Raw genomic sequence first — 15,585 nt, 5'->3', positions numbered from 1 at the left:
TAAGAAAACCTTTCTTGACTGGGCGCAGTGGCTCATGCCTGTAATCCCAGCACGTTGGGAGGCCGAGGCGGGTGGATCATGAGGTCAGGGGTTTGAGACCAGCCTGACCAACATGGTGAAACCCCGCCTCTACTAAAAATACAAAAATTAGCTGGGTGTGGTAGCCTGTGCCTGTAATCCCAGCTACTCGGGAGGCTGAAGCAGGAGAATCACTTGAACCCAGGAGGCAGAGGTTGCAGTGAGCCGAGATCGCGCCACTACACTCCAGCCTGGGCGACAGAGTGAGACTCTGTCTCAAAAGAGAAAAAGAAAACCTTTCTTGCCCTCACTCCTGCTTAGGATGCTGCCTTTAACCTTGGTCCTTAGAATGGGGAAAACTCTTCTGAATATTTTTTATGTGAGGAGGTATAAAAGGTTCAATAAACACAATGACAAGTGGTGCTGCCCCTGCATACAACTGTGTGAGTTCGTAGGAAAAGCATATTTACATATATTGAATCCAGGGCCATGATTTTGATCACACCCACTCTGTCTTCCTGACTTAGAGCCTTTTTCTTCATTCAAGGGCATTCTCAACAAAGGAGTATAGCTTTCAGATTTGTAAACTGCCACCTTATTATCCTATTAGTCAATTACAGCTGCTCAAGAGCAGGGTAAGTGACAGTATGGCAGATTACAGCAATTTATTTGCCATTCTCATAGTCTTGTTTGGCATATCATCAGGCTGTTTAAATTTAATGATAGGAGTTTTACATGTGTTTTAGAGCAGTTTAAGTTGTAATCAAAATGTTTAGGAAAACCCCTACTGACCTGCATAAATGCTCCCTTCTTCAACGTTGCTTGTAAAGCCTCATTGTACTCTTGATTAGTAAAACTGACTCCAATTAGGAAAAGGAACTTATTTTCCAAAGAAAGAAAGGCCTTTTGGTGTTCTTGTGTACAAAGCTCAGGAAAGATGGGGCTGATGGAAATTATTTTACTTGAGTTGGTCCTTGTGGGCAAATCAATTGCATTTAAATAAGTCACCATAAATCCCCTGAGAAACTTGGTAGAGTCTGTGGGAACAGAAGGGCCTGCAGGCCTGGTCACAGGGTGGGGGTGTATAGCATGGCACTGGGAGTAGTTTGGAGGAAGGAGAGCTGTGGGTAAAAGAGGAGAAAATAATTGCCCTCCATTATGTCTGGTTCTCTTTCAAGCTAACAGTGATAGTTATTGTAGTAGCGGCTGCATAGAAAGGAAAAAAAATCTCTAAAAAGAAAAGTTGAGTGCTTTTATAGAATCTTTAGATCTTATAAGATGGGATGAGATCTTGGAGGACCTGCTACCTTGAACTTGCTCACACCTTTACCTTCACTGGTGGAAACGAAGGACCATTGTTATTAATTGAATGATCAAGAGACCCCAACCTGGGAATACCCAGTTTATTCTTTGCTTCCCTATGCTAAGAAGCTAAGAATACTGTCATTGTCGACAACTACAGACTCTCTTCATCTTTATTGAACTCTCGAGGTGCTATGTCATTTGGAAAGTCAACATTGCCCTGCCTACTATGAGTTTAATATGCATTGCTTCAAGCCAATGTAAGACCAGAGTTTCTCAGCCTTGACATTGTTGTCATATTGGGCCAGAAAATTCTTTGTTGTGGGGGCTCTTCTGTGCATTGTGGGACGTTAAGCAGCATCCCTGGCCTCTACCCACTAGATACCAGAAGCACCCACCCATTCCCCAGTTGTGACAACTGAAAATATCTCTAGAAGTTGCCAAAGGTTTCTTGGGAAGCAAAATTGCTCCTGGTTGAGGACCACTACTATTGAATGATCTAAACTTTACATTATCACTTGCAAATAACTTTTGATATTATTCAGATAACTTTTGAATCATACAGACTTTTGGTATATATTAAAAAACATTTAGTGAATCTCTACTATATGTAAGTGAGCACAGAAACCACTGAAATAAGTTACTATTCTTACTCTGTTGTCCAGCATAGACAGTATGTATTGCATGTTGATGTAAAAGAAACAATGCCAGTTTTATAGTAAATTTGGGGGGACAAATTTTTCATGCATTTTGATCACATATTTTCTGAAAGCTATTCTAAGTGGTTTTGTCAGGGAAATTATCATTTTTTCATACAAAAACTGTACATTGTGTGCCAGAACCCAGCTATAGGTTTTTCAGAGTTGGCAGAGTAATTAAATCGCATGGTTATTCTATGCTGTAAAGCGAAATAATGGAGGTGTTCGAACTTTCCTATGTAGTTAGATCTCACGATGATTTTATAACTTTGGCACATTGCTTTCCGTCCATAATATAGTGCCATTGTATGCAAAATAATTTTTGGATACTGTTTTCTGAGGATAGAAAGGGAGGATGAACACATCTAATCTGCCAGCAATATCAAAACAGGTATATGAAGCACTTTTTCTGTGTATAGCCATGGTGATGACTAAAATTGCTGACCTTTAGGTACTTGCATATCATTGTGGAGGTAAAACACATATCCTTCTATAGTCATCAAAGATTTATTGGGCTCCCCTGATCCAGGCTCTGTACAAGTCCCCTAGGATATGAAATCACATGAAAAACAACTCTACCTCTTTAAGGAAAATATGGTCTAGTGCTTATAGATAAAAAAAATGCTAACACCATTACAGGCTATAGAGCAGAGAGTCCCTGAGCTAAATTTGTTGAATGTGTTTTAACTCACGGTGTATATTTTAAAAGCTCGAATTAGTTACAGTGTGGATTAGGGTGATAAATAGCTAGGAGTGACAGAAAACTCAAGGAAATAGTGGCTCAAACAAAATAGAAGTTTATTTTTCACTCACCTGAATTTAGGTAGCTCAGGCCTGGTAAGGAGGCTCCGTGATCATCAGGGATCTAGGCTCCTTCTGCTTTGTTGCTCCACCATTTTAAACACATATCTTACATGCTGGAGTCCAAGATAGCTGCCCTAGCTCCAGCTATCACAACTGCATTCCATCTCATAGCAAAGGAATGGAGAAGGGCCTCTCCCTTGGAAATGACACTTTCTATACCCTCTTATATGGCTGCAGGAGCTCCTGGTGAACCACCATCAGGGCTCAGAATGTGCTTGGTTGACCGTAGGAATATCATCATATTAGGTTTTCGCCTCAGGGAAAAAGATTGAGTCATTAATAGCGGAAAGAGCACAGGCATGGGCACGCTGAGGTTTGAAGACAGGCAGCATTACTTACTATAATAGTTAAGGGAGCAGAAGGTAAGTGCTAAATGACAACATGTATTAGCAGAATTCAGACAAAGGATGATAGCAGGGGCTGGAGATGATAAGGAAGGCAAATGGGGAGGAGGTGGAACTCGAACAGATCTTGAATAAGCAGAGAAATAGGGAACCCCAAGAGAGTCCACCGTAAAGAGAAATATCAGCTTCTGGCTTCCTTAGATGCCATGTTTTAAGGGCATTTAGCTAAAATCTGAGATCAGAAAATGGTGAGGTTCCTGGGTGTCCAGCAAGCATTCAGCTTTCTCTAGGCCATTTATAGAACACTTAACTAACCCATGTTTTCCTTTCTAGGATATATATATATATATATAGAGAGAGAGTGGTGTGACTCTATGTGGCAATGGCCTTTGGGGTTTTGCAGAATGAGAACTATTATATTACTTTATTCAGCCGATTTCCCAAGCTGTTAAGCAACCAATTTTGAAGGTCTGAAACTCATGCTGTCTCCATCCACAAGGACCATGAATCTATATGAATGTAATTGTTTTATTTAATCTATTATTATATCATCTATTATTTTTATTATCACCATAATCTTGAGACAGTTCATTACAGCATAAAATGGTAACCTCTGTGAAAATGACTTTATGTATATTTCTATGAACTGCATATGTTTGTCTGGGTTCTGCAAGTCTGCAGACTTTTTGCTTTTACTATGTCCTTAAAAATTAGTGGTCTGAGAAGAGGCATTATATTTATGTATTTATTATTTAGTATTATTATTATTATTATTTTTGAGATGGAGTTTCGCTCTTGTTGCCCAGGCTGGAGTGCAATGGCGTGATCTCAGCTCACCGCAACCTCCACCTCCCGGGTTCAAACAATTATCCTGCCTTAGCCTCCCGAGTAGCTGGGATTACAGGCATGCACCACCACACCCGGCTAATTTTGTATTTTTAGTAGAGGCAGGGTTTCTCCATGTTGGTCAGGCAGGTCTCAAACTCCCGAGCTCAGGTGATACGCCCGCCTCAGCCTCCCAAAGTGCTGGGATTACAGGCGTGAGCCACTGTGCCAGGCCTGAGAAGAGGCATTATATTTAAATATAATAGTCTTATTGTATTTTATCAGTTTCTTGATAATAATCCTTTAAATTGTGGATATTTGATCAAAAAGAGAGGTCAGATAAGCAATGAGAAAGAGAGAAACTAATGAATAGAAAGAGTAAGAAAGGGGGCTGGGCATGTTGGCTCACGCCTGTAATCCCAGCACTTTGGGAGACCAAGGCGGGCAGATCACGAGGTCAAGAGATTGAGACCATCCTGGCCAACATGGTGAAACCCCATCTCTACTAAAAATACAAAAATTATCTTGGCGTGGTGGCGTGCACCTGTAGTCCCAGCTACTCAGGAGGCTGAGGCAGGAGAATTGCTTGAACCCGGGAGGCGGATGTTGCAGTGAAATGAGATGGCGCCACTGCACTCCAGCCTGGTGACAGAGTGAAACTCCGTCTCAAAGCAAAAGAAAAAGGGGTTGAAGATGTTCCTGGAAACATGTTTTGCTTGATACGAACTCCTTACAAAATATTTTTGGAAAATTTCTCCTGCCTTAATCAAGGAGAAGGAAATATCTCAGAGTCACGTAAATACTATTCTGAAAGACCTACCTAAAAAAATAATTGGCCAATAGATACCTTAGAAAATTAAGGTATGTCTAGAACATAAACATAACAATATTTGTTATATATTACAAAGAAAAGACAAAGGTGATCCCATTTTATGACAAGAAAGCTTTCTTGGTTGAACTGTTAAACAGAGGCTGTATTGTCAATGGCATGCTTACTATGATTTATTTCATTCCTGTTATATAGATGCATATTAAGGTACAGAGAGATCAATTATCCTGCCGAAAGTCACCTAGCTGGGAACTCATAAAACTGGGATTCAAACTCTTGGCCATCTGACTTCAGATTCTAAGCTTTTTTTCTTTTTTTAAATATTAAGCTTTTAACCTCTGTCCTATATTATTTGGGTTTTCCAGCTAGGAAGATTGAAGCCCTTGAATAATTTGGCCCATTTAAGCACCACTTCATAGCAGGTAGGAACCACCCCTTCTGAAATTGACAAATGGGAATGGACATAATTGCCTTGAACATGGAACGAGACGAACAGGCAGATGGCAGAGATCTAGGAGTTTCTGCAGGGTTTTGCCCAGTGGTGGCTGATGACTGGGTAAATATCTAGTTTTTATCTCTAAAGTGTAGCTTTTCTTTGGAATTTGACATTTTGGTGCTTAGCCAACTTGCAGGAGAATCATCCGTCACATAAGTTGAGTAGTGTGGCAGTTTGTTTTAGTAGCTATTTACTCAGTCAACAACCTAGCTGCTTTGTCTTTGAAAGTAGGAGTATTCATGCTTCTTTATATTTGGGGGACATAGCAGGTAGCACCAAGTATTTGTGGCATCAAATTGACTGGCATGCCACTTGTGTAGTAGTATTTCTAGTAGAGCTCCCACTGGAATGGAAAGAAACTAACAGAACACTGGAACCCTAGTGAATAGCATTCACCACGACACTGAATTCAGTGCAGTATAAGGTGGTTTCCATTTTGTACTATATCAAAGAGGATTTAATTCCTGAAATACCAAAAAACAAAACAAACAAAAAACTTTATTCTGAAGCCAGCTCATTTACAAGGTACAATTTTATATATACTGCAGTTGCTATTTTTCGATCTTTATATGTCAGGTATTTAGTAAATATATCCATCTCATTCGTGAAGTGTTTATTATTAGATCCATTGTATACATTTTAAAACTGAGATTCAGGGAGAGGTCACACAATTGGCTTGCACACAGTCATGCAACTTTTAACTGGTATTTGAAACCAGGTTCAATAGTCTCAAAATTCTAAGCTCATTCCACCATACTCTAGGATCTCCTGCCAGCCCTTGATTAAAGGTCAAAGGGCCAATGTCCACTGGAGAAGTCCACAGAAATGCTGGCTTTTGCAGAGATAATGGAGTTAGGAAGGCCCCAAGTGTACATGTGGATTACAGTGACATATGAGAGAAGGAAAAAGATGAATGAATTCTTTCATAGGATATCTACTAGGGAGAAGCTCTAAATTTCCTCAGAATATGTGAATGGCTATCAAAAATACAGAGACAGAACAGGAAGAAAAGTCTTGATGGAACAAGTTGGTAGGAGTCTCTTGAAGAACTTCAGTTATCACATTTTAAGCCAAGAAATAGTTTCCCATCCTCTAATGGTATGTTACCATTTTGTACCTGTAGGAGGCACTGACATGCGTCTTCATCACTGTGTCTCAAAGATGACATTCTAGATTTCTTTCTTTCTCTTTCTTTCTTTCTTTCTTTTTTTCTTTCTTTCTTTCTTTCTTTCTTTCTTTCTTTCTTTCTTTCTCTCTCTCTTTCTTTCTTTCTTTTTTGTCTGTTACTTTTTCAGGAAAAAAAAAAATCTATTTTAGGGTTTCCTTCTCCTCCCCTGCCAGTACAGTTAATATTGCCAGAACAACTTTAGACTTTAGATATTAAGAAACATTGGCTTAATATGACAATTTGATTTTGCTATTAAATTTACATGTAAATCTCTAGGCAAGTTCCCATCTTTTGATATTTACTTAAAATATTTACTTTCACATGTATACATGGCACTTGGAAGGAATGCATTAAGATGAGTGTTGATTTATTTGCTTTATTCTTTAGTACCTAATACTTTTTGTCCTGAAATGAATTAGAAGGAAGTTATTATATAAGTAATTATTTATCTTGAAAAGTATATTGATAGGTAGGCTGTACCTTGACACCATTTTCTCACCTTCAACGGTGTATGGTAGCTGGATGTTTTGGATGTTTTCAAAATAAACACCTATTTGTAGCTGTGTTTTTAGATTCATCTCCAATGCTGCACTCACGGGAAAAAATCAGCAGGCCTGTATTAACTAGAAAACCACTTTTATGTTGTATTTCAATCCATTTAAACTAAAGCTGATTAGCACTTTTTGAAAAGTGAATCTAAATCTTTGTGCTAATCAAGGGAAATTGAGCCAGGTTGCTGCTACAGAAAGCTGGAGAGAAGAAGGGATGTGATGGCAAGTTCCTTTTTCATTCATCCTACAGCATGTAGCCAGGTCCTATACCCACCCCTTTCCCAACAAACCACTCTCCTAAGTGCTTGTTTAATAAAGCAGCACAGCAGGTGAATATTTAAATGTTAGTGGGATTCACCAGTTTCATTTCAGTGCAATGGACAGAATAGAAGAGAATTTGAGGGGCGGGGGGCTTTTTCTAGCATGCTGTTAAGAAAAGTATAGAGACTGTTGCACACTAATGATACAACGGTAATTTGAAGCAGGATGTGTTTGATGTGCATTTGCCGTGTGTGTTTACTGTAATCAGTGGCTGTTTATCCTTGGGTGGTATGAAGCCGACTGCCCACCTTCTACATTTGGCAGTAATGATTGCATCTAAGAAAAAGCTCACTTACCTCCATCACCTCCAAGTGGCTGCAGATTTTAACAGCTGGACAGCCTGAAAGTAGACTTGACTTGTCACAGATTTCTACTCTTTCCCAAGCAATGACACCAAAGGGATATTTGCCAATCCCTTTCCCTCTTCATTTTTCTTTGGGGGCTTTTGGGAATGGAAGACTCTTCCTTGTTTTCTTGCTGTCTGGGATGGAGTAGCAGATGCCAAGGAATGGCGTGGAGAAAAGAAAGGAAGGTATGATAATATTTAGTTTTCTTCTTTTCATGCTTAAACAGATCGAAGGATTTTTCAGAGCAAAATCTTGTTTCAAGTATATGGCCATTTTTCAATTAAAAGTCACTTATTAACCTCTACGTACATAAGCAGAATCTCCTGAGTCTCTTTGAAGACACAAAGAGAAAAGATTTCCTTCCTCCCTCCGACTCTCTCCAAATCCCCAAGTGACACTCATAAGCTGGTTGAGAGAGTGAAAAGCTCACAAATGTGAAGGCAGAAGTCACTTTGCACCTTTCTGGCATGAAAACTTTGAAGTCTTCTTACAGAGGAACTACACTGTGTAATTCAAATTTTTAAAATGTACATTCAAGTCGGACTGCAGTTTACCTGCTAATGCTGTTAGACGGCTGCCTAGTCTAAGCTCCAGCTGATCTGTGGTCTCTGAAAAGACAGCCACACAAAGCTGCTTGCATAGCTCCCTACCCCTCCAAAGGGCTCTCCAGGTGCACTTCGTTACAAGGATTGCTTTGCTAGTGGACTTTGCTGACATTAGCTCTAGTTTGGGTTTGTCTATTTGCCTGCTATGAAGGTATTGAGAGATCTTAGAAAGCCAGAAAGAAAAGAGTTGTCAACAGATGTGCCTTTAGGAGAGAGACTGAGTGGACTCAAGGATTAGTCCCAGCCTTTCGGAATTGTCTGTGGCTATTTCATAGCTGTGATGATTTTGATGAGCTTTTATTGTTGCTTTTCCTGGCAGCACCATCCAGGGCAATAAGGATAAGCCTTGTCGGATGGTTCCTGAAATTACTTAGAAATAAGTTGTAATCTCAAGAATTGCAGTGTAGAGGCCAAAGAAGTTTTACAAGAAGTTGACTAGGGGATGATGTCAAACAAATGGAACCTTAAAAGTTGACTTTTTCCTCCTCAAAGGCTGGGTGTCCAGAACTAGTTTTAAATGTTCCGGTACTTAAAAGAAAAATTCAAATCACATAAGTGAACCCTCTTATTTATTAGTGATGTCAGACAAGACTTATACCTCTGGGGTGTGCTAACCGGGTTAGAACCCTTCACTGAATATTGTGTATGCATTAGTATTCGAACATGATTTCTTTCTTTTCATTTTTTTTCAACCTTGATATTACATGGGCTTAGGCCTTTCTTTCTCCCAGACAACAAATTCTCTTTGAACAAAAGTATGATGCCGTATCATTTTTTTGTTTCTTTTTTCTTTTCTTCTCTGAGACAGAGTCTCATTCTGTCGCCCAGGCTGGAGTGCAGTGGCATGACCTTGGTTCGCTGCAACCTCTGCCTCCCCAGTTCAAGCGATTCTCCTGCCTTAGCCTCCTGAGTAGCTGGGATTACAGGCACCCACCACTACGCCTGGCTAATTTTTGTATTTTTAGTAGAGACAGGGTTTCACCATGTTGGCCAGTCTGGTATCAGACTCTTGTCCTCAAGTGATCCACCTGCCTCAGCCTCCCAAAGTGCTGGGATTACAGGCATGAGCCACTGCGCCTGGCCACCATTATCATATTTTTATACCCAGAATACCGAAAACAGTGATAGGCACCAAGGACTGATTTAGTGTTCCTGCTTTGGAGAAAATGAGTTGACTTAGGGTACCCCTACAGCTTCATAGTAATGATTTGTGTCCTTTTTCTACCCTGGGGAATTTTACTGAGATGAATTAGGAATTAGTATGGGGATGGGGAGGAAAGGAGCCTTAATCATAGTGGCATTAACAGGCAAGAGGAAATTAAAGTAGGACTGCTAGACACCTCTCAGCCAACCAATCAACCATCCTGCCACTTGCCATTTAAAATTAACTAAACAAGCTGGACGTGATGGCTCATGCCTGTAATCCCAGCACTTTGGGAGGCCAAGGCAGGCGGATCACTTGAGGTCAGGAGTTCGAGACCAGCCTGGCCAACATGGTAAAACCCTTTCTTTACCAAAAAATACAAAAAAGTAGCTGGGCCTGGTGGTGCATGCCTGTAGTCCCAACTACTCAGGAGGCTGAGGTGGGAGAATTGCTTGAACCCAGGAGGCGGAGGCTGCAGTGAACTGAGATCATGCCACTGTACTCCAGTCTGGGCGATAGAGTGATAACCTGTCTAAATAAATAAATTAAATTAAACAACAACAAAATTCTAGCTCACTTGGTTTTATCTGGTTACAGGTTCCTTAACAGGTGTTAAATGGCAGAAAATTCCCAATAGATTGATCAGCACTTGACTTTTTCATAGTATTTCCCATCAGAATAACGTTTGTAGAAGCTACTCTATCCAGGATAGTCCTGGGGGATCTCTGGCAGAATATAAATATTTCTGCTGTGTGCAGCAGCAACTGTAGCTTAGGAGGAGCAATGGGCGTGGGTTTTGTGGTTTCCTTCTGACTTTTCAGGGTAGCTCATCACTTCGACCACAAAAATCACTGCCAACCTTCAGAAGAGGGAAGAAGGATTGGCCAACCTACATTTTCTTTTCTTTTTAGGGACAAACAGTGACTTGAGTTTTTACAGACCAGCCGGCTTAGTTGTGTTTGGAGTTTCCCAATATAGTCTTTGCAGAAATGTGAGTTGGTTTTTACATTGCTACAAACCAATCATCTGCATTACAATTGGCCTTAGTCCTGGAACCACAGAGGTGGTTTGCTCTACCCGTTGACTCAAGTTGCCTAATTTCTGTGTCACTAGGAAGAACCAACACCTCTCACCAGCCCATGAGTTGTGAGACAGTGAGCACTGAAATGAGTGATGAATGTGGGGCAGCCATTTGTTAAAAACCAGGAGTCATTTATTCATTCATTCAACTAGTATTTATGTAGCCCTCCTAAATGAGTCAGGCATTGCTCCAGGAGCTGTGGATACTGTAATAAACTAGATCCCTAGTCCCAAATATTCTTTTTTTTGAAGTTCCAGATAGTGAATATGTTAGGCTTTGTAGGCCTCACCATTTCTATTGCAACCATTAAATGGTGACATTTTTTCTTTTTGTGCAGTAGCAGCCACAGAAATACATAAAACAAGTTCAAGCTGCGTTTTTAAAAAAAACTTGATTTATGAAAACAGGCAATGCATGAACCATAGTTTACCACCTCCGAACTAGACCATAACTTGCCCTTGTTGAGCATACATTCCAGTCACCTGCACTTGATTTCTACTAGATGGCTTTATTGTATAAGGAAGATATGTTCTTAAATACTACACCTAATCCAAAACAAGAGTAATGCAAAAGTGTTAAAAGATGCATAAGGTAAAAAAATCCTGAAAAGGTTAATAAGTCGATAAACCCAACAAACAAAAGAGTTCATAAAAGAGTCAAAACAGGCCCAGCATGGTGGCTCACACCTGTAATCCTAGCACTTTGGGAGGCTGAGGTGGGTGGATTGCCTGAGGTCAGGAGTTCAAGACCAGCCTGACCAATATGGTGAAACCCCATTTGTACTAAAAATACAAAAATTAGCCAGGCGTGGTGGCGGGCGCCTGTAGTCCCACCTACTTGGGAGGCTGAGGCAGGAGAATTGCTTGAACCTGGGAGGCGGAGGTTGCAGTGAGCTGAGATTGCACCACTGCACTCCAACCTGGGTGACAGAGCAACACTCTGTCTCAAAAAAAAAAGAGTCAAAACATAGCAATATATATTTTAAAACTTTCTGGTGACTCATTGGTTACTAATTATGGAATACATTTTTCTAGATCTTAAACATTCATAAGAAAAGAAAATCATCTTTAGCTTTTGATGAGTTGACCATTCCTTTAATACTATGAAGGCAGTAGGAAAACCTGTCATGAACTTCAGAAATCTAACAATTTTAAGAACACTCCATCCCATTATATACAAACTACTGCAAACTCCATAAATAATTTAAAGGAACAAGTTCATAAACCTGGTGAATTTAGAAAATTGGTCATTCAGCACGCTGTCTTTGGTGAATTGACCATTTGTTGATTTGGTAGCTTGGCATGTTGCTTGAAGCAAATGAATCTAGAACTGGTAAGCAGAGTTCTACATACATGTTGTAACTTAAAATGCTCTTTGGATGAATGGCCGAATACATGCCTGGGACGAAACTTGCTAGTAGAATGGAATTTATTGTTTAGGTTATAGAGGTTGTCAAAAATTCCCACATGGTAAGGGAATTTCATTCATGATTATGCATAGAGAATTATTGCTCCTGGAGTTCAAAGGCTAACTCATTATTTTCAGGCTTACTGAAGGTCCAGGCTTACTCATTATTTTCCCCTAATATTTTATTTATAAATTAACACAAATGTTTAAACATGTAGAAAAGTTGAAAGACTCATCCAAAGCACACCTTATATGGTGTATGGATTTTGAATCATAAGTGGTAGGCTGTTTCCAAGGTGGCTGAAATAATACCAACTCAAATCTGTTTTAGGACCACATCTTTTTAGGAGTGACCAGAGACTGATCTGAACTATTTCTAGTTCTCTTTTGTGTTTTGGGGGGAAAATGCAAAAAATACTCCTTATCTCTAGATTGTGCATGTTCTTGTAGTTGCTTGGTCACACTTTTGAAACAAAGGCCAGTGATGCCCATTGCAGTTGCTAAGGTATGTCTTTCCTGTATTCTAATTTCATTTAATTGATGCATAACAAAAATTCAAGAGGTTAGTGTCATCTTAGCTTGTCTCCTTCCTCCTGCCTATATAAAGTACCATGTGGATCTCGGGAAGAATTTACTAGCTACAAAATAAAATATAGAATGTAGTCTTCCACACTATAGAGTTCCTTTTTTTTTTTTTTTTTTTTTCATGTGGAAAGGAATGATTGAGGGGGAAAATGAATTGTTTGACATCTAACCATAGAAAGAAAAATTCGTTTTCTCTAACTTCTCCAGGCTCTGTTTTTGTTTCACTTTACGTCCTGTGTGCTACTGGTCTGGGGAGCAATTATGACATGAAAGGGAGTAATTTCCCTTCTGAAGATTCGCTCACAATTTAATAGTAATCACATGTCTGGGAAAATGGAAGGGTTAGAAATATTTTCCACATCTTTTTTGGTAGTCACCTACATTCTGATAAATGCTACAACCTATCCATCATTGAGTGTTTTGTTTGCTATTGCTGCCTGTAGGATGATATATTCTTGAGCTGTTGACCTCTAGCTGTGTTATCTGCTTTGGCCAATGAAATGAGAGCTCAAGTCACCTGTGCCACCTAGGAGGAAAAGCTTTAAGAGCCATTTTATGGCTTCACCATTCTCACATTTCCTTCTGCCATGAAAACAGTAATGTCTCAGAGGCCAGGTGCTCTACAGCATGGGTCTCACCATGAAGAAGTGGAGCGTAGCCCACAGCCAACCCTCAATGGATGTGTTGTTGAAAGCCATTGAAATGATGGGGTCATTTGTTACTGCAACATAGCCCACTGGCATGACATCCTCATCGTACTGTTGTGCCTGTTTATAGTTCTCAGGTTCTAGAATGGAATCACTGGAAGATTCTAAACCTGGACTTGTGGTGATTATGAGAATAACAAAGGGCATTGAGGTAGTTGCATTTACAGCACTGGATATTCTTATCTGCAGAGATTGGTTGTTCTAGAAATCTTTCTCCTTCTTTAATGCTCCTCACTTCAGCCCTTTGAGAGATTTTAAGCTGAATCACAAGCAACTTGGCCATCCTTATGCCAGGTCATCTAATTTCTACAACATGGTTTGTGTGTTTAATGATAAAATAAGGGCTCCATGAAGGCAGAGGTTTGTTCTTGATGGTGTATCTCAAGTGCCTGGCACACAGTAGATGACCACCAAATATTTGGTCTATGAACGTGCTATGTCATTTATTTTCAATGAGTTTTCCCTTTGATTTGATTTTAGTGAAGTGTATACTCAGGATAATCACATTCCTTTTTCTGCCTCTAATAGAAAATCTGACTCTGGATAGTAGGTTGAATATGTATTTGTTTATTTATTTAGAGACGGAGTCTCACACTCTGTCGCCCAAGCTAGAGTGCAATGGTGTGATCTCTATTCACTATAACCTCCACCTCCCGGGCTCAAGTGATTCTCTTGCATCAGCCTTCCTAGTAGCTGAGACTACAGACGCCCACCACCACGCCTGGCTAAGTTTTGTACTTTTAGTAAAGATGGGGGTTTCACCATGTTGGCCAGGCTGGTCTCGAACTCCTGACCTCAAGCGATCCACCCACCTCGGCCTCCCAAAGTGCTGGGATTATACGTGTGAGCCACCGCACCTAGCCGAATATTTATTTCTCTAAATAAATTGACACCACAAGTTAAATCACCAAGGGGCATAGCCTCAGTTTATTATAACCAAGGTGTCATCAATCACTTGAAATACTAGTAGTCTTTGCATCATTTTAGGGAGAAAAAAACATTAAAACTTGTTGTTTAACAGAAAAAGTTGACTGTGAACTAGTACTTTCCTAAAATTCAAGATTCTGCTTGGCTTTTGAATTGTGTCAGAAAAGAAGCATATACCACCATATTGTACTCACGGCCTCTCTGAGCCATGACATTGATTTAAGTGGGAGGGGCTGCTATATTTCCACAGACTTAGCCCATTCACTCATTTCCTCTGCTTTGTCATCGTTAGGTTGGATTTAAGTAGCATTACTGTAAAATTTCCCACTGAGAAATTTCAACATGAAGTGGCTTTGTGATCTCTTTAAAATAAAATGGTTAAAAATAGACCTTGTGGGAACAGTTTTCCACTTCAAGAACAAAACCCTGCAAAAATGTTTTAATGCAGATTTGGGACCTAATTATTTTTTTCTCACCTCAGCTTGGCTGTAGTTGTGCTACAGTGGAGACAACAAGTCTCAGTGTTACAGAATCTGGCCAGCAAGTGCTCTCCACTCCCTGTGAAGGTTTCCTATTGGGTTGGCCCTTGCTTACTTCCCTTCCCCTCCCTGGAGCTTTTCTTGGGGTGGTGGCTCCAACTATGAAGAGCCTACATCTGGTTCCTCATTAATTCAGCAACTTCTCTCATGAGGCTAGGGAAGGCCTGACCATTTCAGTTGTGCCGGCCTCCGGTTTTTGCAAACATTAAAGTCTGCACTGGGTAAAGATGAACTGACTAAAAGGAAAGCAGCGTGCTGAAGATACTCTGTCATTAACATCCAGAGTCTTCAAGGTACTCAGTCATTCGGGCTGGTTTAATCACGCCTCACATGACCAGAGCCTTAGTTAGCTTTGAGGCACATCCAGGGGTTCTCTGTTAGCAAAGCGGGTTCCTGGCTGGCCATATCGTTTTCTTATTTCAATGTCATCCTTTTTTCCCACAGCCTGGGAGCTGAAATATCTATGGATGCTTACTTGTGACATTCCTTTACAATTTTGTTGTTTACTGTTGTAGTTCTAATACCTTAGAAAGATGGCCTCCGACTTAATATATACTCCATAAATATTTGTGGAAGACTGAATGGTAAACAAATGACTCTCCAATCACTAGTGACTAGTAATTGTTTAATTTTGTGTCAGTCTTCAGTACTTTCCTGCCTGATAGGTACCCTATCAGGAAAAAAGAGAGAGAAAACACAAAGTGTTAAGATCTTTTACAAATAGATGCTATGTCATGCCCCACATCTCCCATTTATTATCATTATTATTGTTATTTATTTTATCCTATGTCCTTACCTCTAGCAGGTAGAAAATTCTTTTTTAAAAA

At 40.0% G+C, this 15,585-nt stretch overlaps 1 protein-coding gene and 1 long non-coding RNA gene across 3 annotated transcripts in view; one reads left to right on the top strand and one right to left on the bottom strand.

Annotated features, from left to right (window-relative positions):
• The window catches only part of EXT1 (exostosin glycosyltransferase 1), a 314,893-nt gene that overhangs the window by 222,627 nt on the left and 76,681 nt on the right, over nt 1–15,585 (top strand).
• On the bottom strand, nt 5,848–13,374 carry LOC129047517 (uncharacterized). 2 transcript variants are annotated; one of them, XR_008509253.2, is made up of 4 exons: nt 13,224–13,374; nt 7,713–7,897; nt 7,044–7,167; nt 5,897–6,662 (listed from the first exon to the last, which is right to left on the bottom strand). It is a non-coding gene; the product is annotated as an uncharacterized LOC129047517 (long non-coding RNA). The 2 variants fall into 2 exon arrangements; XR_010141291.1 differs by lacking the exon at nt 7,044–7,167 and having other exon boundaries at nt 5,848–6,662; nt 13,224–13,360.

This window comes from Pongo abelii, chromosome 7 (assembly GCF_028885655.2).
Source record: "Pongo abelii isolate AG06213 chromosome 7, NHGRI_mPonAbe1-v2.0_pri, whole genome shotgun sequence".
Taxonomy (NCBI): Eukaryota; Metazoa; Chordata; class Mammalia; order Primates; family Hominidae; genus Pongo; species Pongo abelii.
This window is presented reverse-complemented; position numbering and strand designations above follow the sequence as displayed.